This window comes from Crotalus tigris, unplaced genomic scaffold, assembly GCF_016545835.1.
Source record: "Crotalus tigris isolate CLP2741 ecotype Arizona unplaced genomic scaffold, ASM1654583v1 scf7180000020968.1038771, whole genome shotgun sequence".
In the NCBI taxonomy this organism is placed as follows: domain Eukaryota; kingdom Metazoa; phylum Chordata; class Lepidosauria; order Squamata; family Viperidae; genus Crotalus; species Crotalus tigris.
The window spans coordinates 581,805-608,898 of NW_024098284.1; the positions used below are offsets into that span (position 1 = coordinate 581,805).

The following is a 27,094-nucleotide window of genomic DNA, read 5'->3' on the forward strand; positions in this document are numbered from 1 at the left end:
AATTAACTGAAATAAGTTTTTAAGAAGAGACTGGACAGTCATTTGTCCGAAATGGTGTAGGGTTTCCTGCCTGAGCAGGGGGTTGGACTAGATGACCTCCAAGGTCCCTTCCAACTTTATTATTATTATTATTAGTAGTAGTAGTAGTAGTATTGTTGTTATTATCATCATCATCATCATCATCATTATTATTATTATTATTATTACATTGATAGGTTCTGAAGAGGAAAGTCCCTCTCTCTCAGCCCAGCCTACCTCAAAGGGTTGATGTTATGGGGAAACTAGGAGGAGGAAGCAGCTTTAGATATGTTCGCTGCCTTGAACTACGAGCAAAATTCAGCCCAAAATTTCTGTTGATAAATGGGACAGTTCTTAAGTGAGGTTTGCCCCATTTTATGACCATCCCAGCCACAGTAGTTCAGTGAATCCCTAAAGTGACACCCCTCCCCCGCAGGACACTGCAACCGTCATAAGTACAAGTCAGTTGCCAAGCATCCAAATGTTGATGACATGGCGCGGGGAATGCTGCAATGGTCATAAGTGTGAAAAACGGACTTAAAGCCGCCGTTTTCCGTGCTGTTGTAACTTCAGTCACTAAACAAACTGTTGTAGGTCAAGGACTACCTATAAAGGCGGGATAAAAATCTGAATAATGATGATAATGATGACGACGACGACGAAGAACAACCCGATGTGGAGCTTTGATTGGTGTCTTTTTTTCTGACAACCGTTTGTCTGAAATGGAACAGGGTCTCCTGCTCACGCAGGGGGTTGGACTAGATGACCTCCAAAGGCCCCTTCCAACTCTTGTCGTTCTGTTCTTTTTTATTCTTTTTTCTTCCCTGCAGCAAAATCTTGCCTTGTTGTTTCCATTTCCTTCCTTAATTACACTCTTCCATTTAAAGCATTTGGGCCTTTCAAAGGAAAAAAAAAAAACCAACCCACAACCTGGACGTTGAATTTTGATGCTTAAAAATTGCTCCCCAATCTGTTGAGCTCCCAGATGTGTTTCTGCTGGTGCTGGCAGTGGGAGAATTCAGCTTCTTTTCATGCAGGACTGGAAAACGGCATCTCTGGCGTATCTAAGGCGTCTTTTATAACGGTGCAGCTCATTAGTGGATTCATCAAAGCACTGAGCACAAAGCGGATCGTCTGCCGAAAAACCAGAAGTTGGGAATCTTGACACCACAATTTTATTTTATTTTATTTTCTTCATTTCTCTGCTGGGGAGAGGCAGGAATTGTTTAATTTAATATAACGTGGGCTCCTCCGGTTTCCTCCCGCCAGTTATCTCCGCAGGAGTGCTGAAAGGAGAAAGCGGAGTAAATCACGGATGGGGTTTTAATTGCCTTGGTTTCCCGTTCTTTAATTTAATACTTTGCATGATGGAAGCAACAGAGGTTCACCACCAGCATCCAATTCACTCCAAGAGGGCGTGTGTGTGTGTGTGTGTGAGGACACCTGAGGCTGGTTAGAGTTGCAAAGTTGCATGAACTCTTTAGAGAAGGATCTGTAGCTGGGTCAAGGTGGGTTAATCCTGAACTTGAGGAATGGTCCTTTTGCTAAAATGGGACGCCCAATCAACAATCCTGGGAGGGAGACCCCCAAATCCATGGATACATCCCTCTCAGTTGCTCCTGTATTGGAAAGTTTAAGTAGAGGATGAGGAATATTTAATATAAGTAGTCCCTGACATACAAGCATAGCATAGCATAGCATAGGATAAGAAATAGGAATAGAATAGAATAGAATAGAATAGAATAGAATAAATATAGAAGAATAGAATAGAATAGAATAGAATAGAATAAATATAGAAGAATAGAATAGAATAGAATAGAATAGAATAAATATAGAAGAATAGAATAGAATAGAATAGAATAAATATAGAAGAATAGAATAGAATAGAATAAATATAGAAGAATAGAATAAATAGAATAAGAAATAGGAATAGAATAGATTAGAATAGAATAAATATAGAAGAATATAATAGAACATAACAGAACAGAATAAATATAGAATAGAATAATATAGAATAGAATAGAATAAAACAGAACAGAACAGAATAAATATAGAAGAATAGAACAGAATAGAATAGAATATAGAAGAATAGCATAGAACATAACAGAACAGAATAAATATAGAATAGAATAAAACAGAACAGAATATAGAAGAATAGAATAGAGTAGAATAAATATAGAAGAATAGAATGGAATAGAACATAGAAGAATAGAACAGAATAAATATAGAAGAATAGAATAGAATAAAATACTAAACATATTTGTATGTTATTCAATTATTGACCAACTCAGCCGCCACGTTGCTTTTCAAATATTTAAATGTAAAATTAGAAAATTAATAACATTTTTTTCAAAAAAAGGGGGGATCACGTGACCCCCTCCAGGGACCTGGTGCAACCATCATAAGTGTGAGTCAGTTGCCCAGCGTCCAAGTTTTGATCACGTGATCCCGGGAGGCGGCCACAGTCACGAGTATGAAAAAGGTGTCATAAATAATATTTTTGTAACTGCAGATGGTCAGTAAACGAACGGAAAATTTGGATGTTTAGAGGATTAATATGGAGCAAATTATGACTGATAAGAATTGTTTGAATATTAAGGGGAAACTAAGCTTAAATAAGAACTATGGGAATGGGATATATATGGTGAACTAATGAGATGATTTTTAGAAAAACAACCCAAGTTGATAAGAAAACATGTCCTACATGGACGTTATTATTATTTGTACAAACCTGGGGAAAAAATGTTTATATTTAACCATTTATGCCTTGAAAATATTAAGAACGAGATTGGTTTAAGGCTGAAAAAGGAGAATATTATTGGGAGAAGGGAAGATCAAAGAAATATACTATTAATTAATGTACTAATTATGGAATTTACAAAAACTAATTATCATTGACTGTTAATTAACTACTATGGATTGTTTTTTTTTCTTCAAAATATATGAAGCAAGACAACACACTAGGCACTAAGGATTTTTATTGTAAAAAAATCAATAAAACATTTCTATAAAAAAATAAAATAAAAAAACGAACGGTTGTCCGTCAAGGACTGCCTGTCGTGAAAGCTTGGAGCCATCGTCAAAAAGTAAAAAATAAAAATATAAATAAATAAATAAATAAATAAATAGAAAAACTCCAAGGTCAGAGGCCATCGGTTCCCTGTTTATGGTCTGAAGGTCAATCCTTCATAGATGAGTTTTGTGAGTGTGGATTTGTGTACGGCATTTCCTCCATTCTTCTGGCTTGGCTGCTCTGCCAGACGAAGGTGCCAGAGACCATCTAGTCTGACCCTTTGCCAGGGCAGCCATCCAATCCTGGCAGAGGCCCATCTAGTTTCTCCTTCCATCCTTCTGGCAAGGAGAGCCAGCTCCCTCTCCGGGGATCTCCCCAAGACCTTCCCACGATCCAACTGGAATCTACTTCCTTGTAATTTAAGCTGATTAGAGGGCTGGAGCTAAAACATACAAGGAAAGGTTGCTGGAATTGGGGATGTCTAGTTTAACAAAGAGAAGGACAAGGGGGGACAGGATAGCAGTCTTCCAGTATCTCAGGGGCTGCCCCAAACTTTGCTGCTTAAAAGCGGATCCGCCTCTCGGGTGCCAGGAAGCGCTTTTTGGGATTGTGCAAACTCCAGAAGGCGGTGCGGGCGCGCGCGCGCACACACACACACACACGTACAAAGACATAGACACATACAAACACACACAGACACATACAAACACATACAGACACAGAAACACACACACACACACACACACGTACAAAGACATCGACACATACAAACACACACAGACACATACAGACACAGAAACACACACACACACACGTACAAAGACATAGACACATACAAACACACACAGACACATACAAACACATACAGACACAGAAATACACACACACACACAGACTCATTCTTCAGCCGGAAACTCTTGCGGAGCGGACCCTCCCGGCTCCTAGCCCGTGCCAGGCAAGTCTCGCGTCGCCCCTTCCCCCGTGGGGTGGGGGAGGAGCAGGGAGAAATCGCCCCCCCTACCCCCACTCACAGGGACCCCCCCCTTCCCCGCCCCCTGCTGCGGACGATGGGCGCTGTAGTCCAGGCGCCGGCTCCTTCGGCCAGCCCGCCTTGCGCAACCGGTGGCAGCAGCTGAGACGCCCCCGCCGCCCCCCCCTCCTCGGCCCTCTGGGTAGGGGTGGAGGCGGAGGCGGGGAGGGGGCGTGTCGTGGGCGGGCCCTGCTCCTCCAATCGCAGGCGGGCGGGGCGGGGCCGGCGGCGGGGAAGTGGGGCAATTCCCGAGGCGGGGGTCGGTCGGGCGCTGGGTCGGTCGGACGCTGACCGGGCGGCTGAGCGGCGCCTCGCTCTCCGGCGGCGGACGGGCGGCAGGAGCGGCCGGCGGCTTCGGCCTCGCCGGAGGGGAGAAGCACCCAGGTCGGGGACGATCCGCAGACCCGGCGGCGGGAAGAGGAGGCGGGGGGCGGCGGCTGCGCGACCGATGGGCAAAGGAGCCGTCCGGCCTTTCCCGGACGGCGTGGGGCTGGAGGCCACGTCGCGAGGCTGAACCCGGCAGGCCCGCAGGAGGTTCCTGGCGGCGGGTTGGAAGGGACGCTCCCCCCCGAGGTCATCTAGTCGGACCCCCTCCCGCCCCCCACCTCGGAGCTGCCGCGTTTGGGCGGCTTTCCCTTCCCCGCAGCTGGGAGCCTCAGCCCCGGGGATGCCGCCGCCGCCGCCGCTGGCCGCTCGCCCGGAGGAGCCTTCGCCTTCGCCTTGATGCCTCCGGCGCTTCCGAAGACAGCTCCGCCAGGTAAGGGGGGCCGGCAGGTGCGCGGCTGGGGACCATGGGAGTGGTGGTCGGAGGCCTGGCTGGTAGCCAGCTCCGGGAAAGCTTCCATTCAGTGGGCTCCGGAAGAATGGTTTGTGCTAACCTGGTTAATAAAGCTGAACAGCCTTTGCTTGGTTTAGAGCCGGGTGGTGGGGGGGGGGCGCCCATCCTTGGCTGCTTTAAGACTTCTGGACTTCAATTCCCAGAATTCCCGGTCTCGCTGGCTGGGGAATTCTGGGAGTTGAAGTCCACAGCTCTTTAAAGTGACCCAGGTTGGACACTCCTGCTTTTGGGGGTGTCTGCAAAAGGGGGGAAGGCAAGAACTGGATTGAGCACATCATGTGAAGAAGACTAATGGGTCACAAACGAGCTGGCTGGGGTCCTTCCCCCCCTCCCTCCCTCCCTTTCCCTTTCACCACCTGGTCAACCTTGCAGGGGTGTTGTGTGCGCCTAGGGAAGGGGACCTTGTGCCTTGCTTGGGGCCTGTCTTTGTGGTTTTGACGTCTGGTGTTGGGCAACAGGCTGAGCTGTGGCTGGGCCCCACAGGATGGCTTTGCCGGGGGCCGCGTAAACACACACCAATCATTACTCGGGTTAGCTTGTTGTGTGAATGCAGCCGTGAGGTCTTCAAGTGACCTCATTACGAGTGGGCCTCCTGAAATGGAGGGGATGGGGGTATTCTTGCTGTTCTGGGCTGGCTGACCTTGCATGGGGGGAGGTTGCTGCTGCTGTAGGGGTTCACCCCCACTATGTTCATCTTGTACTTGTGTTAGGGGTCTTTTCCCTTCTGCCTTTCTGAGGTCTGGGTGACTGTAATTATATCATACATCATATATATCATATATATCATATATCATATCATATTAATTGTCAAGCACTGTGAAGTGGTATATAAGTCTAAGTGCTATTGCTATGGCTATTAACCTTATCTCCTTTGTCCCAAAAGCAGTGCTTCTATGGCATGGATGTGGCCACCATTTTAGTTTTGGTCATGGTGTAAAAAAAGATGTGGAGACTCTAGAAAGAGTGCAGAGAAGAGCAACAAAGATGATTAGGGGACTGGAGGCTAAAGCATGTAAGGAACGGTTGCTAGAATTGGGTATGTCTAGTTTAACGAAGAGAAGGACGCTGGGGGACAGGATAGCAGCCTTCCAGTATCTCAGGGACTGCCACAAAGAAGAGGGAGTCAAGCTATTCTCCAGAGCCCCTGAAGGCAGGACAAGGAGCAACGGGTGGAAACTAACCAAGGAGAGAAGCAACCTAGAACTAAGGAGAAACTTCCTGACAGTTAGAACAATTGACCAGTGGAACAACCTGCCTCCAGAAGCGGTGAAGGCTCCAACACTGGAAGTCTTTAAGAAGAAACTGGACAGTCATTTGTCCGAAATGGTATAGGGTTTCCTGCCTGAGCAGGGGTTGGACTAGATGACCTCCAAGGTCCTTTCCGAGACTGTTATTCTGTTATTCTTTTTTCCTTCCTTCCTTCCTTCCCTTCCTTCCTTCCTTCCTTCCTTCCTTCCTTCCTTCCTTCCTTCCTTCCTTCCTTCCTTCCTTCCTTCTCCAACACTGGAAGTTTTTAAGGAGAGACTGGAGAGTCATTTGTCCGAAATGGTATAAGATTTCCTGCCTGAGCAGAGGGTTGGACTAGATGACCTCCAAGGTCCCTTCCAACTTTTTATTATTATTATTATTATGATTGTCGTTGTCATTATTGTTATTTTTATTATTATTGTGTTAGTGTTAGTGTTGTATTTATTTTATTGTATTGTATTTTATGTTATATTTATTTTATGTCATATTTATTTTCATTATTATTTTTATTTTATTTTTATTTTATTATATTTATTAAATTTATCCACCACCCATCTCCTTTTAAAGCTGACTTGGGGTGGCTTACAGCATAATAAACATTGGGGGGGGGGAAATAATCAAACCGCTGAACGTCAAATGACAGAGCAGAGAAAAAGAAAGCCTCACTGCAAGATGGAAAAAGGAGTGGGAGGGATACACGGGGGGAGGAAGGTGGGATTAGATTTTAATTTTATTTGCAAGGCAGACTTATATATAGGGCCTCCCTCCCTCCTCCTCCCTTCGAAACAGTTAGTTCTTGACTTACAATGACAATTGTGTTGCTAAATGAGACAGTTAAGTGGGTTTTGCCCCATTTTACGACCTTTCCCACCACTGCTATTAAGGGAATCCCTGCAGTTGTTAAGTGAGTCACACGGTCGTTAAGTGGATCCGGTTTCCCCATTGACTTTGCTTATCGTGTGACCCCCTCCCCCCTGGGACATGGCGTCCGTCATAAATGTGAGTCAGTTTGCTAAGGGTCCCATTTTGAAGGGGATGCTGCAACGGTCACAAGCGTGCAAAACGGTCCTAAGCCCGTTGTTTCGGTGCTGTTGCAACTTCGAAGGGTCACGAAACGAACTGTCGTAAGTCGGGGACCACCTGGAGTTCCATCCGAAGCAGATGTTTCCAGGAAGTGGGCGAGATGCTCGCAGGCAACTGGAATTAAAAAGCGGTTCTTCAATAACCCCTCTTATTGGCGCCATTATTACGGTTGTTATTGCTCTGTTGCTTTGCAGGCACATTTTAGGGCAGGAGTCTTCAAACCTGGCCCTTTGATGACTTGTGGACTTCAACTCCCAGAATTCCTCAGCCAGGCACGCGTGCCTGGCTGAGGAATTCTGGGAGTTGAAGTCCACAAGTCATCAAAAGGCCAAGTTTGAAGAGCCCTGTTTTAGAGCTTTTGCAGCGGACACAAAATCCTTGTGGGTCCAATCACCCTTGGCCAAATAAAGTATTCTCCATCAATCAGAATAGAGCTGGAAGGGGCCTTGGAGGTCATCTAGTCCAACCCCCTGCTTGAGCAGGAGACTCAGTCTATACCATTCCAGACAAATGGCTGTCCAGTCTCTTCTTAAAAGCCTCCAGTGAGGGAGCACCCACAACTTCCGGTGGCAAGCCGTTCCGCTGGTTAATCATTTTCACTGTTAGGACTTTTCTCCTTACTTCCTGGTTGCTTCTCTCCTTGATGAGTTTCCATCCGTGGCTTCTCGTCCGGCCTTCAGGCGCTTTGGAGAATAGCTTGACTGCCTCTTCTTTGGGGCAGCCCCTGAGATATTGGAAGGCTGCTATCATGTCCCCCCTCATCCTTCCCTTTATTAAACTAGACATCCCCAATTCCAGCAACCTTTCCTTGTATGTTTTAGCCTCCAGTCCTCTAATCCTCTTTATTGCTCTTCTCTGTACTCTTTCTAGAGTCTCAACATCTTTTTTACATCGTGGCGACCAAAACTGGATGCCGCATTCCAGGTGCGGCCTTACTAAGGCTTTGCAAAGCGCTACTAATAGTTCCCCTGATTTTGATTCTATGCCTCTGTTTATATACTGTCTATTATTCCGTTCTATTTTCTTTCCGGCTTCCCCACCGAAGCTTCTCTCTGGGTCCTGCTTCTGGGGCAGCCAAACCCCTTGATTTCCTGGCCTGTTTGCTGTGCACAGACGGCGGGGCTGAAGGCGAATTTTGTGTGTCTCGGCTGGGTTGTGTGAGATCAGGGTCTGCAGTCTGCAGCTCACAACCGCCGCCCGTTGCACCAGGTCAGTTATGCAAGTTACGAGGAGTCTGGTTTTTTATGGGGTTTTTTTTCCCCTCTCCTCCTGGTACTCTTGGGATGCTTTTGGAATATGGAAAGACTCTGAGCTGTCGTATTTCAGGGCTGGGCAAGGCTAAAATCGACCAAATTGCAATCTGGGGGCCGGTAATTCAATTTATTCCTGCCCAGATTTTCTCTCTTCCCTTTTTTTTTTTCTTTTCTTTTTCACTTCACTTTCGGCAGTACCTGGAGTTGGAAATGGGTCACACGGATGTATTTAGTTCGGCTGAATTGGTAGAGCTCGGTCTTTGCCTGTGTTTCCGGCCACAACCTCTTAAGTACGCTTTGTCCCATTTTACGACCTTGCTTGCCACGGTGGTTAAGTGGACCACTGCAGTGGTTTTACATTAGTAGCATCGTGGTGAAGGGGATCCGGGTTCCCCCTTGACGTTGCTTGTCAGCAGGTCGCCAAAGGGGATCACCTGACCCCGGGACACTGCGACCGTCGTAATGATGAGTCAGTTGCCATGCTGCCATGGTCCTGGGTGGAAAAACAGTGGCTTTTTTCAGCACCATTGTAATCCTGAACAATCACTGAATGAACTGTCGTAAATAATAATAATAATAATAATAATAATAATAATAATAAAGTTGGAAGGGACCTTGGAGGTCATCTAGTCCAACCCCCTGCTCAGGAAGCCCGTTACCATTTCAGACAAATGATTGTCCTGTCTCTTCTTGAAAACTTCCAGTGTTGGAGGGAGGGAGGGAGGGAAGGAAGGAAGGAAGGAAGGAAGGAAGGAAGGAAGGAAGGAAGGAAGGAAGGAAGGAAGGAAGGAAGGAAAAAAGAATAACAGACTCAGAAGGGACCTTGGAGGTCATCTAGTCCAACCCCCTGCTCAGGCAGGAAACCCTAGACCATTTCAGACAAATGGCTGTCCAGTCTCTTCTTGAAAACTTCCAGTGTTGGAGCACCCACAACTTATGGAGGCAAGGAGTTCCACTGGTTAATTGTTCTAACTGTAAATTGTCATTAGTCAAGGACTACCTGTACACCTGTACATGTTTCGTGGCTTGTGCTGGTCCTCACAGCGGATAACGTTTGTGTCTTTTTTTCATGCGTGCCATCGTGTGAGTGTGTCTCTTCAAAACGGTCAGGAAAAACACGGATGTTTTTAAGAGATGCGTTAACATCTCTGGGGCGAGAAGACCTTGCAGGCAGCCGAACGTCACCGCACGAAGATAATGTCGTTGTGATGTGTGTCAAATGGCTACGCTCCGGTGTTGGTGACTGTTGCTTGGGCAGGCCTGTCATAGAGCTGTGAAGTTGGAGCCGTAAGGGAAGCCAAAGGTCATTTAGTCTGACCCTGGGAAGGGTGCAGGAAAAGCAATTAAACTTTCCGGCAAAGGGGATTTTCCAGGCTTTCCTTAAGAACTTCACAAATGAAGAACAAACAACATTTGTTGTGCTTCTCAATCTCTGCCACATTTAAATGGGTGGACTTCAATTCCCAGCCGGCTGGGGAATTCTGGGAGTTGAAGTCCACCTATCTAAAAGTTGCTGTCTGGCTGGGGAATTCTGGGAGTTGAAGTCCACCCCTCTTAACATTGCTAAGGTTGAGAAGCACCAACTTCACCAGATTTTCAGACAGCACATCAGGATATCCACAAGTCCCTGAAGTGCCCATACAAGTAGTCCTCGACTTATAACGGGTTCGTTTAGTGACCGTTTGAAATTACAATGTCGCTGAAAAAAAGGGAATTACGACAGTTTTTCACGCTTAGCGACCGTTGCAGCCTCCCCGTGGTCACCTAATCAAAATTCAAGATGCTTGGCAACTGATTCATATTTACAACGGTCGCAGCATCTCCCTGGGTCATGTGATTCCCTTTTGCGACCTTCTGACAAGCTAAATCAATGGGGTTTCCTGCCTGAGCAGGGTGTTGGACTAGATGAACTCCAAGGTCCCTTCCAACTTTATTATTATCATTATTACTATTATTATTATTATTATTAAGTTGGATTCATTTAACAACCAGGTTACTAACTTAACGACCGCAGCGCTTCACTTAACAACCGAGACAAGAAAGGCTGTAAAAACGGGGCAAAACTCCCTGAATTGGCTCACTTAGCAACACTTGTGGTCGTAAGCCGAGGACTGACCTGTAGTCCATGCTGGCTGGGGAATTCTGGGAATTGAAGTCCGTCCATCTGAAAGTTTGCCCAGGTGGAAAAGCTCAAAGGCTGTAATGGCAACTGATCTGCTATTGCACAGATTTTACCTGTCAGGAAGTTTCCCAGAATATTAAAGAAAAGAAAAGAAAAGAAAAAAGACAATGTAGGCTGCAGCTGCAAACTCATCCTCATTATTTCTTGTCCTACTTTCGGTAGCCATGGAAGAATCCTCCTCTGAGGCTTTCTTTTATATAGCTAAATCTGGCTATAATTCCTCAGCTCCGTTTGCTCTTCCCTTCCCTGAACATCCCCAGGTCCTCGTCCGCCAGCAGAATCTCCGTGGCTGTCCAGGGAAGCTGCCCTAACCGGTCAGTGCAGTAATTTTGCCCAGAATTATGGAAGGTGGAACATAGAATAATAAAGCTGGAAGGGACCTTGGAGGTCTTCTAGTCCAACCCCCTGCTCAGGAAGGAGACCCTATACCAGACGTGTCAAACACAAGGCCCGGGGTCCGGATGCGGCCCGTGAAGTGGTTCCGCTGGCTGAGGAATTCTGGGAGTTGAAGTCCGCGAGTCATGAAGGGGCCATAGTTCCCCCATGCTGGCTCAGGAATTCTGGGAGTTGAAATCCACAATTCATGAATGGGCCCTAGTTCCCCCATGCTGGCTGAGGAATTCTGGGAGTTGAAGTCCATGAGTCATGAGGGGGCCATAGTTCCCCCATGCTGGCTCAGGAATTCTGGGAGTTGAAGTCCACCAATCATAAAGGGGCCACAGTTCCCCCACGCTGGCTGAGGAATTCTGGGAGTTGAAGTCCACCAGTCATGAGGGGGCCATAGTTCCCCCACGCTGGCTGAGGAATTCTGGGAGTTGAAGTCCATCAGTCATGAGGGGGCCATAGTTCCCCCATGCTGGCTGAGGAATTCTGGGAGTTGAAGTCCACCAGTGATAAAGAGGGCCAAGTTTGAAGACCCCTGACTTGGATTGTCAGAAGGCCGCAAAAGTGGATCACATGACCCCCTGGGATGCTGTAAACTGTCATAAATACGAGTCAGTTGCCAAGTGCCTGAACTTTGATCCCATGACTATGAGGGATGCTGTGATGGTCGTAAGTGTGGAAAACGGCCATATAAGCCTCTTTTTTCAGCGTAATTTCAAATAGTCGCTAAAGTCGAGGATTCCCGGTATTGTTGTAACCGCTGTTTTCTGGGAGGGAGCAAAGAATTCACACATCTTGCCTGACTTGCTGAATTGACTTCTTTTTCTTGATTTGTGCACAACATTAGCCCCAAATTAACCAAACGGTTCACACCACAATTAACCACATACATTGTTTGAGGACAAAAAAAAAACCCCAAAAACCATCTGCCCCAAAGTCGACCTTAATTCATCGGAGCAAGATCCGGAAATGCAGTTTTTTGCATTTTGCAAATGATGTGGCTTGAAGAGACAGCTCTTCAAAAAGAGCTTAAAAAGAAAAACGAAAATAAAAGTCTGTAACAGCCAAATGTTAAAGCCTGCAAGATGCAAACTGTGGCAGGCCGATCCTCTTTCTGTTTCTGGGAAAATCCAAAATAAATTAGAAATTCGGTTTTTTAAAGACCGTTTTCATGATTTTCACACATGTAGGACATTTTTTTGCGATGTGCTACCTGTGTGCATTGAGAAAACATTTAAAGGGGGGGGGGGAATGGTGAGATGGCTCCAGAAGGGAAGTCCTTGAGGGTGTGACAAATCAACAAAGGTGTTGCTGGGAATCAAATAACTTTTTACAAAGTTGGCACATTGTGGTTGAATGGTACTTACAGACACACACACACACAGAGAGCAATCTTAGACAGCAGAAAAATCCCCATTGCAAAAAAGATAGAAAAATCCCTCTTGCAAAAACTAACTGATGCATTTCAGTTTTAAATTAATCCCCATCAAATAAGAGGACTTTTCAGCTGCAGAAGCCAGATTGTGGGTTTTTCGGTACTGGGATTCCAAAAATACTGCGTGCTAAAATGAGCAGAGCTCATAACGCATGGATAAACATTTTGGAAAACTCTGCTTTTATTTTTGGGGGGTGGGTGTAGTGTGCGTGTCTCAACATGTTTGAACCCAGCCCTTTGGTGAAAATTATGATTCAGCATGTTATGCAAAGCCAGACGGTAGATTAAATCTATATATGCTGAAGATCTGATGAATCTGGAAGAGCCGGTAGGGTGTGATCCAGGGAGAGTGTAATCTTGGGTGGAATTTCATTATCATAAATCAAAGCATTTCCATTTTGCGTAGAGTCGCCTCAAATCATAAGATGGGTGGCAAATAAATTTAATAAAAACAGAGTTGAAAGGGGCCTTGGAGGTCATCTAGTCCAATCCTCTGCTCAGGCAAGAGACCCTGTACAATTTGAAGCAAGTGGCTGTCAAGTCTCTTCTTAAAAACCTCCAGGGATGGAGCTCCCACAACTTTTTTTTTGGGGGGGGGTATAAATTTTATTAGTTTTTATAGGGTTAGGAATGAGGTGGGGTCGGGATTGGGATTAGGGTTGGGGTTGGGGTTTTTCCAAATAACATTCTCAATATTTAGCAAACAGCATAATGTCTGGGTTCATGTGTTTAACAAGAAATAATAGATAATAGTTAATTATCATAAACAATATGTTAATTAATCACTCGATAGTCTTCTTACTAACATATATTCAAAGTTACATATCACATTCCTTTCTCTCTAACTCATGTTTCTAGCCATTGATAGAAATTATACCATGTTCTAAAATACACTGTGTCTTCTTTCTCTTGTACCTTTAAAGTCCATTTCTGCACACTCTAAAATTTTCTTAATACTTCTTCAGTTGGTAAACTTCTGAAGGCAAGCTATTTATTTAATCAATCAATCAATCAGAATAGAGCTGGAAGGGAACTTGGAGGTCTTCTAGTCCAACCCACTGCTCAAGCAGGAGATCCTATACCAGTGGTGGTGAACCTATGGCACCTGTGCCAGAGGCGGCAGTCAGAGCCCTCTCTGTGGGCATGTGTGCCATTGCCCCAGCCCCGCCTCTCCCCACAGCCCCCTCCTCACAGTAGCCTCCCCCGGAGGAGAGTCGCCCCTGGGCACGGCCTGCGCCAAGCAGCGCAGCCAAAGACATGGCAGCCGGGCAGCAGAGACAAGACTCCACCCTCGCGCCCCATCATGTGCAGATGATGCTGCAGGGCGCGGGCAGAGGGCGTGGCTGCCATGGTGCTGCTTGGCCACCTGGGCGATCTGCGGTGGGCCGTGGAGGTGGTGGGTGGCCCTGCGGGTGGGTGGGACAGGGCAGGGCAGAGCGGGGTAGCAGGACAGGGCAGTTTTGGGGCACTCCATCTCTAAAAGGTTCGCCATCACTGTCCTATACCCTTCCAAATGGATAATATTTCAGAAATAATAATACTAATATTAACAACAAGAACAAAACAACAGTAATAATGCATACAAAGCCAGAATTGTGAAGACAGCAGCAGACAGCAAATGCCACCTCTGAAAAGAAGCCGAAGAAACAGTGGACCACCTGGTAAGCTGCTACAAGAAGATCGCCTAGACTGACTACAAGCAACGGCATGACAAAGTAGCAACAATGGTGCGTCGGAAGATCTGCAAGAAATATCATTTTCCTGCAGGGCAAGAACTGGTGGGGCCATAAAATAGAGAAAGTGGTAGAAAATAACAGAAAACTCTCTTTTACAACCTTAATTTGGGGTAGAGTTCCGGGCGACTGGATAGAGCTGAGCCCTTACTGGCTGGATGCCCTTCCAGACACCACACAGAGTTAGCAGCCGATTTTTTTTTTCTTTGTGTCCTAAGTGGGAAATATCTGCTGCTAGCTAGAATTGAGCTCTCAACTTTCCGAGTGGGTGGCGAGTGTCTTTACCACTGGGCCACCACACCCTTCAGACAGTCATGGAATAATAAAGCAGCTAAATTGCTCTAGGATTTTAGACCTGTCACGTCACACCCCAGACTTCACAATCGTCAATAAGGGGGAAAAAAGAAAATCTGGATATGGACGTGGCAGTGCCTGGAGAGAGCAGAAGAAAAGAGAAAGGACGGGAGAAGATCACAAAACACAAAGATCTGCAAATAGAAGCAGAACAACTGTGGCCAAAAAAAGCAAAGGTGGTACCAAGGGTGATGAGGGCCTTGGGTGGAATTCCAAAACATCTGGAGCACCACTCGGACATCGGCGACATTGACAAATTCGCCATCAGTCAGTTGCAAAAGGCAGCTTGACTTGGAACAGGCTAAGTCCTGGGAAGAGACCTTTAACACCATCAAACATCCACATTTGCCTCTCCCAGGTCCTCGGGAAGGACTCAATCCGTGGACAAAAATGCCAAATCCAGTCTCAACATCTGGCTGACGCTGCAGCCAAAGAGCCAGAAACCGTCCTTTTGAAAGATCCTTTGACATGATAGCAGTATTCCAATATTTGAGGGGTTGCCACAGAGAAGGGGGGGTGTGTGTGTGACACTAGGCTAGAGTAGACTAGACTAGACTAGACTAGACTAGAGAATGGAATGGAATTGAATGGAATAGAATAGAATAGAATAGAATAGAATAGAATAATAAAGAATAGAATAGAATAATAAAGAATAGAATGGAACAGAATATAAAATAGAATAGAATGTAGAATAGAATAGAATAGAATAGAATAGAATAGAATAGAATAGAATAGAATAGAGTATAGAATAGAATAATAAAGAATAGAATGGAATGGAATGGAATGCAATAGAATAGAATAGAATAGAATAGAATAGAATAGAATAGAATAGAATAGAATAGAATAGAGAATAGAAAGGACTAGACCAGGGTTAGTCAACCTTGGCTCTTTTATGACTCGTGGACTTCGTGGGAGTTGACTACCCCTGGACTAGACTATAGATTGGATTGGACTGGACTGGACTGGACTGGACTGGACTAGACTAGACTAGACTAGAATAGACTAGACTAGAATAGAATAGAATAGAATAGAATAGAATAGAATAGAATAGAATAGAATAGAATAGAATAAGGAAAGGAATAGAATGGAATGGAATAGAATAGAATAAAGAATGGACTGGACTGGACTAGACTAGACTAGAATAGACTAAGAATAGAATAGAATAGAAAATATGGAATGGAATGGAATAATGTATAGAATAGACTAGACTAGAATAGAATGGAATGGAATGGAATAGAATAAAGAATGGACTAAGTAGACTAGACTAGACTAGAATATGGGAATGGGAATAGAATAGAATAGAATAGAACAGAACAACAGAACAGAATAGAACAGAACAGAATAGAATAGAATAAGGAAAGGAATAGAATAGAATAGAATAGAATAGAATAGAATGGAATGGAATGGAACAGAACGGAACGGAACGGAATGGAATAGAATAAAGAATGGACTAAGTAGACTAGACTGGACTAGACTAGAATATGGGAATGGGAATAGAATAGAATAGAATAGAACAGAACAGAACAGAACAGAACAGAACAGAACAGAATAGAATAGAATAGGAATTCTGGGAGTTGAAGTCCACCAGTCTTAAAGTGGCCAAGTTTGAGGACCCCTGGTATAGGGTCTCCTGCCTGAGCAGGGGGTTGGACTAGAAGACCTTCAAGGTCTCTTCCAGCTCTTAGAGCGACTTATGTTATTAGATCGAGTCCTTGCCTTTTGTAACCAGAAATGTTGAGTTTCGGATGGGGTAGCATTAAGAGAAATGTGGGGGTGGCAGCCCTCCCCACCCCCAGATTTCCCCCAGGATGTACCCCACAGGCTGCCAGCAGGTTTTTCTCCGTGTGTGCAGTAATCAGCTCTCTTGCAGTCATTGCGACAAATCCAATCTTTGCTTGTAGGTTATCATCCGTTTCCGTCACGCATGTTTGAGGCATCTGGACAGCGTGTTGCTTACTGCAGAAGGAAAGCTCACTGTGTGTGTGTGTGTGTGTGTGTGTGTGTGTGTGTGTGTGTGTGCAGGCGCGCACAGAGAAATTGTGTGCACGGCTCAGGGTTTTTTCCACACTCATCAGAATAGAGGCTGGGTTTGCCCAACAGGGCAGATCCTGAGGTTGAGTGAAGGGCTTTGCTTGCACAATACGTGATACCCCAATCGTAGTTAGATGTTGCGGTCTAACTGGAACATCTGTTTCCTGCTGTCAGCTTTTTTTTGGGGGGGTTGGCTGTTTGTGCAGAGAAGCAAAGGCACCCTTGAGCACAGTCCAAGCGTTGGTTTGCAATGTCGGAAGACCAAACGAGGCGGAGAGATTTGTTCATTTATTTGCTGAATGTATTTTAAGAAGAGACTGGACAGTCACTTGTCTGAGATGGTATAGGTTTTCCTGCTTGAGCCGGGGTTGGACTAGAAGACCTCTAAGGTCCTTTCTATTCTATTCTGTTCTGTTCTGTTCTATTCCTTTTCTCTATTCTATTCTGTTCCTTTTCTCCTATTCTATTCTATTCTATTCTATTCTATTCTATTCTATTCTATTCTATTCTATTCTATTCTATTCTATTCTATTCCTTTTCTCTATTCTATTCTATTCTATTCTGTTCTGTTCTGTTCTATTCTGTTCCATTCCGTTCCGTTCCATTCCATTCCTATCCTATCCTATCCTATCCTATCCTATCCTATTTTATTCCCATCCCATTCCATTCCATTCCTTTTCTTTCCTATCCTATCCTACCCTACCCTATTCTATTCTATTCCCATTCCATTCTATTCCATTCCATTCCTTTCCATTCCTATCCTATCCTATCCTATCCTATCCTATCCTATCCTATCCCATCCTATCCTATCCTATCCTATTCCCTTTCCTTTCCTGTCCTGTCCTGTCCTGTCCTGTCCTGTCCTGTCCTGTTCTGTTCTATTTATAATTCTATTCTATTGTATTCATAAAGGCCCTTCCAACTTTATTATTGTTATTGTTGTTTTGTTGTTGTTGTTATTATTATTATTAACAACCAAGAAAATCTAGCTGCCTTTTGAAAAAACACCTTTGGGACAACAATGACCCACATGACTGAGAATCTCCACGGACATTCTAGGCTAGAATTTCTTCACGGGACAGGACTGGGTGTGGGTCTTTGTGTATCTGTCACATGTTAGGGCAGTGATGGCAAACCTTTTAGAGACCAAGGGCCCAAACTACGACCCAAAACCCACTTATGCATCGTCGGGTGCCGGGTGGGCGTGGCCCATTGGGTGGTCGTGGCTGCGGCAGACTGGGTGGGACTAAAAAGTTCAATCAATCAATTCCAACTTTGCAAGAGCTTCCCCGCCCCGCGAGAAGTTGAAATTAATTGATTGATCCTTTTTTTTTTTGCACATGGCGGCGGAGGCCTAAAGCGAAAAGGTTTTATAAAACCCAGCTGAAGGCCCAGGACTGGGGGGACAGCGCGCATGCCCACAGAGAGGGCTCTGCGTGCCACCTGTGGCACGCATGCCATAGGTTCGCCACCACGGCGTTAGAGCCTTTATTTTTATACAACTCTCAGGCTGCACACCAAAGTCCAATCTCCGAGCAGTGTCGGGAAGGGCTTTGCAGGCCAGCCAGTTTAAACTGGGACCTTCTGTGTGTGGGAATCCAAAGTCCACCTGCACCGTGGAGGCCTCCAACATTAGCAAGGAGGAGAAACTGGTGGTCCACCTAGAGGGGGGGGGTCCTCAGCATGCCTGGCTGAGGAATTCTGGGAGTTGAAGTCCACAAGTCATCAAAGGGCCACGTTGGAAGACCCCTAATCTAGAGCAGGGCTTTTCAACCAGTGGTACGGGTACCACCTGTGGTCCATGGGCACCTGGCAGGTGGGACGCGACCATCCTAGAAAAGTGGTAGCGGGGGAGGGGAATGAGCAGAGGCACAAGCCTGAGCGAGAGACGGCTGGAGCTGCAGGGCTATCAGGGCTCAGTGGAAGCGCCAGGATCAGCGCCAGGCTCCAGCTGGAGCTCAGCGCTGATCCTGGCACTTCCGCTGAGCCCAGAAGAAGCGCCGATCAGCTGGAATGTTGCAGCCTCTCCAGGGTCTTGTGATTTACATTCAGATGCTTGGCAACCGATTCATATTTATGACGGTCACAGTGTCCCAGGGTCATGGGAAGGGACCAAAACCTGCTGCAACCACCCAGCAGACGGAGGGGGGAAATAAAAACCAAACACCCCCCACCCCCGCTGCCAATCCTCAACAGAAATGTTCACAACAATGAAAACTTCAGACAGGAGGAAGAGCATGGCCGGGCAGGCAGGCAGGTGTGTTGCTCGGCTGTGGCTTGGGGGGCACTTTTTTCAGTGCCATTGTAACTTCGAACAGTCACTAAGCGAACTGTTGTAAGTCGAGGACTACCTGTACTTTATCGCTTTTTTCCTTTTTTTTTTTTTTTTTGGTCACCAAGTTTTTGACCCCTTGCTAGGCGACTGGTGGTACTGGGATGTTGCCATATCCTAAAAGTGGTACAATGGGTGAAAAGGTTGAAAAGCCCTGATTTAGAGCCTCAAGGACATTGCAGCCGACCTTCCTTGCCCGCTCATCTAACCACGTGCCAACTTGGCAGCCTCCATCCCAAACCACAGTTAGGCCAAGGAGAGACGCCAAAAGGCAGGTGGAGGCATGAGCTCCTGTTCCTGGACCTGGCGGAGGTGCCCTTGCCAAGAGGATTGGCTCCCCCTGTGGGCGACAAATCGGTAGCCAGAGGGCAGGTATGGCAACGCCGGCGTGACAGATGGTGCCACCCTGCCTCCTGCCGTCTCTGGCCGTCGTGCAAGCCAGCAATTCTCTTCCCGCCAACAGGGTCTCCAGCAAGCTGGCCCGGGCCTGGTGAAGAAGCCAAGATGGTGCATTAGGGAGGCGGAAAGAAGCCAGGTTGCGCTTAGACTGGCCAGCCGCACGAAACACTCTTAAGACGAAGTGTGTGGGTGTGTGCGGGGGAACGGTGCTGGTAAAGGAAGTCCCTTGACACACCGGGCTGGGAACACAGCAAGGGCCTCTCCCAGAGTCATAATTTTTGTTTCCTTATTGTGTTGATGTTCTCAAGTGGATGTGAAGCAGGCCAGCAGCACAGACTTTCTCCGTGAAAAGGCAGCTGTTCCCCATCAAGAGGCTGGGAGGGGAAAAATACCAGAAGAGGCCCCCAAAAAAGAGGATTTTTGTAGCTTGGGGCTGAACTGTGTGCTAGAAGGGAGGAGGAGGAGGAGGAGGAGGAGGAGGAGGAGGAGGAGGAGGAGGAGGAGGAGGAGGAGGAGGAGGAAGGGAAAGAAAGGAAGGAAGGAAGGAAGGAAGGAAGGAAGGAAGGAAGGAAGGAAGGAAGGAAGGAAGGAAGGAAGGAAGGAAGGAAGGATGGATTGTGGGATCCTTGGTGCTCTCTGAGCTGGGTGATTTTCTTGCAGACATTTCATGACCCAACTAGGGAACCTCATCAGTGCTAGAAGGGAGGGGTGTGTGCAGAGAGTGAGAAGAGGAGGAGGAGGAGAACTGTGGGGTCCTTGGTGCTGAGTGTGGTGGTTTTCTTGCAGATGTTTCATTACCGAACTAGGGAACAGCATCAGTGCTAGAAGGGAGGAGGAGGAGGAGGAGGAGGAGGAGGAGGAGGAAGAAGAAGAAGAAGAAGAAGAAGAAGAAGGGGAGGAGGAGGAAGGAGGAAGAAGGAGGAGGAGGAAGAAGAAGAAGAAGGAGGAGGAGGAGGAAGGAGGAAGAAGGAGGAGGAGGAGGAGGAAGAAGGAGAAAGAGAAGAAGAAGAAGAAGAAGAAGAAGAAGAAGAAGAAGAAGAAGAAGAATGAAGAACAGGAGGAGGAGGAGGAAGAAGGAAGAAAGAGAAGAAGAAGAAGAAGAAGAAGAAGAAGAAGAAGAAGAAGAAGAAGAAGAAGAAGAAGAAGAAGAAGAAGAAGAAGAAGAAGAAGAAGAAGAAGAAGAAGAAGAAGAAGAAGAAGAAGGGAAATGGAAGAGGAGGAGGAGGAGGAGGAATGTGGAGTCCTGGGTGCTCTCTGAGCTGGGTGGTTTTCTTGCAGACCTTTCATGACCCAACTGGGGAACATCATCAGTGCTAGAAGGGAGGGGGTTATAAACAGAGAGCAACCCCCCCTCCCTTCCGGCACTGATGGTGTTCCCTAGATGGGTCATGAAAGGTCTGCAAGAAAACCCCCAGCTCAGAGACCCCCAAGGACCCCCGCTGATGTCTCCCTATGAGATGCGTCCTGAAGGCACTTAGGAGACCCTTCATTCAAGAAATAAAAAGCCCTCCTAGACTCAATGGCTCCTCTTAATTATAGGCCAGCCTCAAATATGGTCAGGATGTCTAAGGAACTGGTGAGCTCCCAGTCTGTGTGTATGTGGGGGGGGGGGCATCTTCATGAAACTGACTCTCTGGACCGATTCATCAGGGATTCCTGAAGATTATGCCAGGAAGGCAGCTGGGCTTGTTTTGTTAGGAGGTAATCTGTGCTGGAAGACAGATGCAGGGAGTGGTTAAGCCTCATCTGGGTAAAAAATGGGAGACGGTGAGTTCTAGTCCCGCCTTAGGCATGAAAGCCGGCTGGGTGACTCTGGGCCAATCATTGGGAGAGAATAAGACAGAGATGGACAGACAGACAGACCGATAGATAGATAGATAGATGATACATAGAATAGATAGATAGATAGATAGATAGATAGATAGATAGATAGATAGAAGACAGAACTCTTGGAATAGCTCTTCCAACAGGAATCCTTTATTAAGAGAAAATGGTTGCAGGCATGCTAGACAGGACTTGGGGTTCAAGCTCTCCCATTCAAGGTTTTAAGGGGTTCCCCAGTAGTCCCACCCAATCAACCCCCCTTCCAGTGATAGTTTCAAGTATCACAATTCCATCCCCTTTCTTCTTCCGTCTGGATGGAGACTTCAGATAACTACATGAAAGGCAATTACTCTTCTTTGATATGTTAACGCTTAGAGGCCACAATAAACACACATTCAGTACTTTGAAGTGTGCTGAAGGAAGTGAGGGCCATAAAGCCCCTTTGCTCTCCCCCTTTTCTCCCTCTTATGGCAGAATCCAGAGAAGGCAGAATTGGGAGTTTCTATGTTTGATAATTAAAGATGAAATATAATTGGATTCTGACATCCGGCCCCTCTTAACAATAAGAGAGATCCACCTGAAAGAAAACACAAGTAAAAAATTTAGTTAGGCTTGTTAGGATACTCTGTGTGAAACTTCTTCAATAGCTTCGGGGCTCTGACGTGACGTTTATGGACCCACTCATTTTGTGAGGCAGGGAGGTGTTTCCAGGCAACTAGGTACTGAGTTGTTCCACGATATCTCCTAGAGTCAAGGATCTCTTTTATTTCGAAGTGTTGTTCCCCCTCCACCATGATTGGAGGTGGTGGGGGGGGGATTTTTGGCCGTAGAGGTGACTGATGCTCTCTTTTCAGCAAGCTGCAATGAAAAATTGGGTGTATTTGCCTGAGGTTTTTGGGTAATTCTAATTCTACTGTTACTGGATTTATGATCCTTTTAATTGGAAAAGGTCCTATATATTTTGGTCCAAGTTTTTTACAGGGCTGTAGGGACTTTAGGTATTTTGTAGATAAGTACACCATTTCTCCTATAATGAATGGTGTAGGCTCAACCCTTTTTTTATCGGCTTGTGCTTTGTATGCCCGCCTAGCTTCATCTAGTGATTTTCTGACTATTGGCCAGGTGTTTTGTAGGTTTTCCATCCATTCTTTCAGTGAAGGGATCGTTGGTTCTTTTGGGGTTAACTCTGGCATAGGGTTGAAACTTTGGCCGTTGGCTATTTGAAAAGGAGTGTAGCCTGTGCTGGAGTGGACTGCATTATTGTAGGCAACTTCTGCAAAAGGAAGTAAGTCCGTCCAATCACTCTGTTGGAAATTTAAAAAACATCTCAAATATTGCTCAAGTACCGACTGGCAGCGTTCCGCTTGTCCATCTGTCTGAGGGTGATGGCTAGATGTCAGTCCCTGAGTGGTCCCTAAGAGGGATAAAAATTCCTTCCAAAATGTAGACGTAAATTGCACTCCCCTATCAGAGATGATGCGTTGGGGTGCCCCGTGCAATCTGTAAATGTGCTGGATAAAAAGTTTTGCTAAGGCCTTTGCAGTGGGAATTTTTTGGCAAGGGATAAAGTGCACCTGTTTGGAAAATAGGTCCGTGACTGTCCAGATAACAGTATTCCCATTGCTTTCAGGCAATTCCACTATAAATCCATGGCTATTTCCCTCCAGGGGGCTGAGGGACTTGCCACTGGTTGTAACAGCCCTGGCGATTTCCCTTGCAACCTCTTTGCTGATGCACAGGTTGGGCAGCTGGCAACATAACTTTCTATGTCCTTTTTTATTGATGGCCACCAAAATTGCCGTTTAATTAAGTGTAAAGTTTTTACAAATCCAAAATGCCCTGCTGATTTTGTGTCATGGCAAAGTTGCATGAAAGTTAGTCTTTGAGTTGTTGGTATATATAACTTTTCCCCTACCCAAGGCAATCCGTCTCTCATTGTGCACACATGTTTGTTTTTCTGGAACCAATCATCTGTTTCCAAACTTTTTCTGAATTCAATCCCAGTTTGGCTGTCCAGTTGTGGTTTTATTTTGGCTTGGGTTCTTGTGGTTACTGGCGCTGCCAGTTGTGATTCTGCCATTATTGGTCTAGAGTCTGTGGTTCGTGCGCTGTTATATTGGGGCATGCGAGATAGTGCATCTGCCAGGAAGTTCTTTCTTCCTGGTAAATGTTTGAGCTTAAATTGGAATTGGTGAAAATGCTGGGACCAGCGGGCTTGTTTGGGATTGAGTTTCCTGGAAGTTTTCAGGGCTTCTAAATTTTTGTGATCAGTCCACACCTGGAAGGGGATTTTGTTGCCTTCCAGGAACTGTCGCCACGTGAGTAATGCCCAACGTATCCCATAAGCCTCCTTCTCCCATACGGGCCAGCGCTGTTCTGTTTCCGTGAGTTTCTTAGATGTATATGCACAGGGTTGCAATACTGCATCATCATTTTCTTGTAATAGCACAGCCCCCACTGCCACATCACTTGCATCTGCCTGTATTATGAAGGGCTTGTCCATATCTGGGTGCCTTAGTACTGGTTCGGCAGAAAAAAGTCTCTTTAGTCTCTCAAACGCTGCTTGGCACTCCATTGTCCATGTTAGTGGCTGGCTAGGTTTTACTGAGGATGTTCCCTTCGTTTTTAGTAAGTTGGTGAGGGGCAAGGCTATCTGTGCAAATGAGGGGATGAATTGGCGGTAAAAATTTGCAAAGCCCAGGAAACTTTGTAGTTGCTTTCTTGTGCGGGGTGGTGCCCATTCTAATACTGCTCTGACCTTCTCTGGGTCCATTTCAATGCCCTGTGGGGATATGCGATAGCCTAGGTAGTCTATCCTTTCCTGGTGGAATTCGCATTTTGAGAGTTTGGCATATAGGTGAGCGGCTCGCAGCTTCTTTAAAACCGCTCTGACAAGTTTGACGTGTTCTTCTTTTGTTTCGGTAAAGATAAGAATGTCGTCCAAGTAAACAAGGACCCCCTTAAATAGGTGCTCCCTTAGAACGTCATTGATTAATTGCATAAAGACTGCAGGGCCCCCTTGTAATCCAAATGGCAAGACTTTGAATTGATAGCACCCCATGGGGCAGTTAAATGCAGTCTTCCATTCGTCCCCTTCCTTGATTCTCACGCGATAGTAAGCTTCCCTTAAGTCTAGTTTAGAAAAAATTTTCCCTTTCGATAGGTGTGACAGCATGTCTTTCATGAGGGGCAGCGGGTATAGGTTGCTTTCACTGATTGTGTTCAGGGCCCTATAATCCACGCATAAACGTAAAGAGCCATCCTTCTTCTCTCTAAAAAGGACCGGGGCAGCCACTTTAGGCTTAGCTGGTTCAATGAAACCTCTCTCCAGGTTTTTTTTTATAAATCTTTCCATTTCCTCCTTCTCCTTTGGGCTCATGGAGTATAATCTGGGCTTCGGGAGTTTTGCCCCAGGCTTGAATTCAATGGTACAGTCTGTGGGTCGGTGGGGGGGAAGCTCATTCGCCCTCTCCTCACTGAAGACTTCAGCACGGTCCCTATATTCCTCTGGTATTTCTGTTAATCTTTTTTCCTCTCCTATGGATGCTTTTTCTATTCTTGATTCTGGTAGCCTCTCTTGGGGTTTTAAGTCCATAGGGTCCCCCTTCGGGAATTTGATTTCTGTCGTCCTCCAATTTACCCAGGGGTTCCATTTTTTCAACCATTCCATCCCTAGAATCATTGGGCATTCCATACCTGGGGTCACCACAAACGTTAAGTCCTCTTCATGGTTGCCCAGGGAGAGGTGTATTGGCAGAGTGGCTAGGGTAGCTGGCACCCCCCCTGCTATGGATCCATCTAGCTGGCCAAATGAGATTGGTTGTTCCAGTCTCCTGGATGGGATGCCCAGATTCCCCACTAGTGTTGGGCTAATGAGGCAGCGGGTGCAGCCAGAGTCTATTAAGGCTTTCACCTTCACAGCTTCGGGCATGGGGGGGATTAATATAGTCACTGTTTTGAAGATGGGTGTGATGCGTCCACTTACCAGGGGTTCGCCTTCCGAGCTGTCATCTGAGGCATCCACCGTCCCTGTGGTGTAGGCTGGAGTTCTTTCCCCTTGGTGAGCAGAGGTGGGGTTTTCTGCAATTTCCATCATTTTCATGGCTGTTTCTTTTGGCTTAGCTGAATACCCTCTGGGTTTGTTGATTGGGGATCTGTCTGGGTTGTGCTGGGGGGCCTTTGAGCGGCATTCTACAGCTCGATGCCCTTCTCTTCCGCACTTGAAACACCCCATCTGCTTCTTGGCTGTATCCGATGATTTCACCGGTTGGTGTGTCAGCTCAGGCGGGGGGCGGCTCCATTGTTTTCCTCGGCGATGCCTCTTCAATATGTCGATCTCTGCTTCCTCTGCCAAGACGTACCATTCCTCAAGTCGATGTGGGTCTCCTCGGGGCAGGCAAGCATCATATAGATCATAGTTTAGTCCGTCTTTGAAACGGCCAAGGAGGATGTCTTCTGGCCAATTCAGTTTGCTGGCAATGGCTCGGAATTCTTGTGTATACTCAGCCACTGGGCGTTTGCCCTGCCTCATCGTTGTTATTCTTTCACGGGCTTTGCGATCAGCCAGGGGGTCTTCAAATCGTCTTCTCAACGAGGACATGAAACGGTTGAAGTTACTGAGTTCTGGGGCATTGGAGTCATGCAGGTTCACCACCCAATCTGCAGCTGGTCCATCCAGGGCAGATTGCACGATCCGGATGCGGGCTTTGTCGCTGGGGATGTCCTGCCCATATTCCTCCATGTAGCTGAGGACTTGGGTTAGGAAAAACCCCAAGCGTGTTGGCTCCCCTTTGAATTTCACCTCCAACGGTGGACGTCTTGGAATGGATCGGTGCCTCCATTGTGGGTGGTAGTGTCTTCCGTCCAGATTTCCATCTGTGGTCCGGTAGGGGGTGGGAGCTCCTGGATCAGTAAATGTCCCTGGGGTTGCAGGTTCCACGTCCCCCTCGGTGTCTCTCCCTTTGTGGCTCCAGGAACTGGGGCGGGCGTAGGGCTCAGGAATCTCCTCTCCTAGGGAGCTGAGAGTTCTCTTCATCAGGTCAATAGCTCTCTCTAGGATCCAGTCTGAGTACGGCATACAGCTTCCTCCCTCTTCACTTGCGTGCAGGGATTTCTCCATCTCCTGCTTCCATTCTGGTTGCTTGGTCCCCCGTCTCAGGGTCACTTTTCTTGATTCCTTTCCCCACTCGCTTTTCTTTCCAACGCCCATCGACCAGCTAGGCTTGTGGTCCTGTATCTCCACCACTTCTTCTTCTGAGAAATCTGGCCTCTCGGATCCCAACATCTGGCAAGGTTCCAACTGGGTCAGCGGCTCTCTTTCCAGGGAGTTTTCTCCCTCTCTTGCTTCGTTGTCTGACATGGTAAATTTTTGCAAAATCCCCCGGCAAGGGTCTACCTTCCAGGTGGATTAATTTTGCAAGTCCTGTCTAATGTAAGGACCCACCCCACTTTGCATCTTAAGAAGACAGAACTCTTGGAATAGTTCTTCCAACAGGAATCCTTTATTAAGAGAAAATGGTTGCAGGCATGCTAGACAGGACTTGGGGTCCAAGCTCTCCCATTCAAGGTTTTAAGGGGTTCCCCAGTAGTCCCACCCAATCAACCCCCCTTCCAGTGATAGTTTCAAGTATCACAATTCCATCCCCTTTCTTCTTCCGTCTGGATGGAGACTTCAGATAACTACATGAAAGGCAATTACTCTTCTTTGATATGTTAAAGCTTAGAGGCCACAATAACCACCCATTCAGTCCTTTGAAGTGTGCTGAAGGAAGTGAGGGCCATAAAGCCCCTTTGCTCTCCCCCTTTTCTCCCTCTTATGGCAGAATCCAGAGAAGGCAGAATTGGGAGTTTCTATGTTTGATAATTAAAGATGAAATATAATTGGATTCTGACAGATAGATAGATAGAATAGGATAGATAGAAAGATAATGAAACAGA

General features: G+C 46.4%; 1 protein-coding gene across 5 annotated transcripts in view; it reads left to right on the top strand.

Moving 5' to 3' along the window:
• Nucleotides 1-4,317: 4,317 nt before the first annotated feature.
• LOC120319821 (interleukin 1 receptor accessory protein) overlaps nt 4,318-27,094 on the top strand; it is a 90,362-nt gene continuing 67,585 nt past the window's right edge. For 3 of the 5 annotated variants that reach the window (XM_039369085.1, XM_039369084.1, XM_039369086.1), the window contains exon 1: nt 4,318-4,818. The gene's annotated coding sequence lies outside the window, so the exon portion shown is untranslated. Of the gene's footprint in view, nt 4,819-8,063; nt 8,440-27,094 lie in introns of those variants that run through there. The other 2 variants (XM_039369082.1, XM_039369083.1) reach the window with 2 other exon arrangements.